The sequence below is a fragment of the Ovis canadensis genome, chromosome 9, assembly GCF_042477335.2.
Source record: "Ovis canadensis isolate MfBH-ARS-UI-01 breed Bighorn chromosome 9, ARS-UI_OviCan_v2, whole genome shotgun sequence".
Taxonomy (NCBI): Eukaryota; Metazoa; Chordata; class Mammalia; order Artiodactyla; family Bovidae; genus Ovis; species Ovis canadensis.
In genome coordinates this window covers 97,064,882-97,067,809 of record NC_091253.1, presented here as the reverse complement: position 1 = coordinate 97,067,809, position 2,928 = coordinate 97,064,882, and the positions used below count along the sequence as shown (strand labels likewise).

Genomic DNA, 2,928 nt, shown 5'->3' with positions numbered 1-2,928 from the left:
TGATTTCAAGATTTTGGATCATTTTCACTATCAATATTTGGAATTCTTTCTCAGGTAGATTCCCTACCTCTTCCTCTTTTGTTTGGTTTGGTGGGCAACTCTCCTGTTCCTTTACCTGCTGAGTATTCCTCTGTCTCTTCATCTTGATTATATTGCTGCGTTTGGGGTGGCCTTTTTATATTCTGGTAATTTGTGGAGTTCTCTTTATTATGGAGCTTCCTCACTGTGGGTGGGGTTGTATCAGTGGCTTGTCTAGGTTTCCTGGTTAGGGAGGCTTGTGTTGGAGTTCTGGTGGGTGGAGCTGGGTTTCTTCTCTCTGGAGTGCAGTGGAGTGACCAGTTATGGGTTATGAGACGTCAAAGGTTTTGGAGTAACTTTGAGCTGCCTGTATATTGAAGCTCAGGGGAGTGTTCCTGTGTTGCTGGAGAATTTGTGTGGTATGTCTTGTTCTGGAACTTGTTGGTCCTTGGGTGGAGCTTGGTTTCAGTGTAGGTATGGAAGCATTTGATGAGCTCCTATTGCTTCATGTTCCCTGAATTCAGGAGTGTTCCGATGTTTTCAGGCTTCGGACTTAAGCCTCCTGCTTCTTATTTTTACAGTAGCCTCAGGACTTCTCCATCTATACAGCACCGATGATAAAACATCTAGGTTAAAGATGAAAAGTTTCTCCACATTGAGGGACACACAGAGAGGTTCACTGTTTTTGAAGACAATGGTCTGCTTTTCTGGTTGTCTGATGTCCTCTGCCAGCCTACAGAAGTTGTTTTGTGGAGTTTGCTCAGCGTTGAAATGTCCTTTTGAGGAATTTGTGAGGGAGAAAGTGGACTTCCCATCCTAGTCCTCTGCCATCTTAGGACCGCCCTCCCGACAGATTCCTTTTAATAGGAAGGAGTTCCTTACACAAAATGTGTTGTGGTCACATAAATCTGTACTATTCAGAACAAAACCAGTTCTGCTGGCAGATATCCATGTTCTTAGGGACATTTAAGTTTTCATTAAACTGGAAAGCAATCAAGTCTTTATGTCTACAATTATACGTTTAATAGTTCCGCAAATTTGGCAAAGTTCATGACATCAGGCTGTTTTCACCAGATCGTAGGCAAAAATATGGAAGTCATCATCAAACAATGAACTAGACAGATGGTATGGCTCCTACTTGATGAATGACCGTGCCGGTCCTTTCACAGCCATCTTCTTTGGCCTATTCCATTTGTTTGCCTACCAGGCTGTCTGCATCTTCCTCCAGTCCCCTTTCTGCTGGAGGTGAATCATTAGAATCAGACATAATGTGAAGGTTGCCTTCTTTATAATCATCTAAGAGCTGGTACATGTACAAGACAGGATCTTTTTCTAGATGATGGAAAGCCATGTGTTCATTATAGGGGTGCTTGCTAAGACCATTCCCCTCCACTCATCTTTAGAACCATCCTCAGTCTCAAACATCTGCTCCCCTGCTTTGCCAATGGTGTCGGCTAGGTATGCATAACGGATTTGAAATGTTACAAATGTCCTCCCTATCAGAAAGGACTTTAAGTGCAGAAACTCATCTTTATTAAGTTCTAGTACCTAAACAAGTCAAATCCATCATATTTTATAAGATACAAAGGACTGAAAGGCACCCGGTCCAGAATGGCTCCTTTCTACTGGGTGATGAAGCCATTGACTCTGTCCTCCTATGCTGAATCCTACAGCCTACACTGTTCCACTGGGGCTGGGAAACAGGTTGGCTATGCCACACACCACTCAGTTGTTTTCTGTGAGATGTCCATTTCTTCAACATACTTGCTGATACTCCCACATGGCCTGCATCAGCTCTGGACCGCTGGCCATGGGTCTTCCAAAACGGGGACTGCATTCATCTGCAGTTAAGTGAGTAGCAGAACTGCTGGACTAGGGTGAAAATTCAGTTCAGTACACTTCAGTTGCTCAGTCGTGTCCGACTCTTTTCGACCCCATGAATCACAGCACGCCAGGTCTCCCTGTCCATCACCAACTCCCAGAGTTCACTCAGACTCATGACCATCGAGTCAGTGATGCCATCCAGCCATCTCATCCTCTGTCATCCCCTTCTCCTCCTGCCCCCAATCCCTCCCAGCATCGCAGTCTTTTCCAATGAATCAACTCTTCGCATGAGGTGGCCAAAGTACTGGAGTTTCAGCTTTAGCATCATTCCTTCCAAAGAAATCCCAGGGCTGATCCCCTTCAGAATGGACTGGTTGGATCTCCTTGCAGTCCAAGGGACTCTCAAGAGTCTTCTCCAACACCACAGTTCAAAAGCATCAATTCTTCGGTGCTCAGCTTTCTTCACAGTCGAACTCTCACATCCATACATGACCACAGGAAAAACCATAGCCTTGACTAGACGGACCTTGGTGGGCAAAGTAATGCCGCTGCTTTTTAATATGCTGTCTAGTTTGGTCATAACTTTCCTTCCAAGGAGTAAGCGTCTTTTAATTTCATGGCTGAAGTCATCATCTGCGGTGATTTTGGAGCCCCCAAAAATAAAGTCAGCTACTGTTTCCACTGTTTCCCCACCTGTTACACATGACGTGATGGGACCGGATGCCATGATCTTCATTTTCTGAATGTCGAGCTTTAAGCCAACTTTTTCACTATCCTCTTTCACTTTCATCAAGAGGCTTTTTAGTTCTTCTTCACTTTCTGCCATAAGGGTGGTGTCATCTTCATATCTGAGGTTATTGATATTTCTCCTGGCAATCTTGATGCCACCTTGTGCTTCTTCCAGCCCAGCGTTTCTCATGATGTGCTCTGCATAGAAGTTAAGTAAGCAGGGTGACAATATACAGCCTTGATGTACTCCTTTTCCTATTTAGAACCAGACTGTTGTTCCATGTCCAGTTCTAACTGTTGCTTCCTGACCTGCATACAGGTTTCTCAAGAGGCAGGTCAGGTGGTCTAGTATTCTCA

General features: G+C 44.6%; 1 pseudogene; it reads right to left on the bottom strand.

Moving 5' to 3' along the window:
• Positions 1 to 1,074: 1,074 nt before the first annotated feature.
• LOC138446110 (spindlin-1 pseudogene) lies at positions 1,075 to 1,855 on the bottom strand (annotated as a pseudogene).
• Positions 1,856 to 2,928: the final 1,073 nt, after the last annotated feature.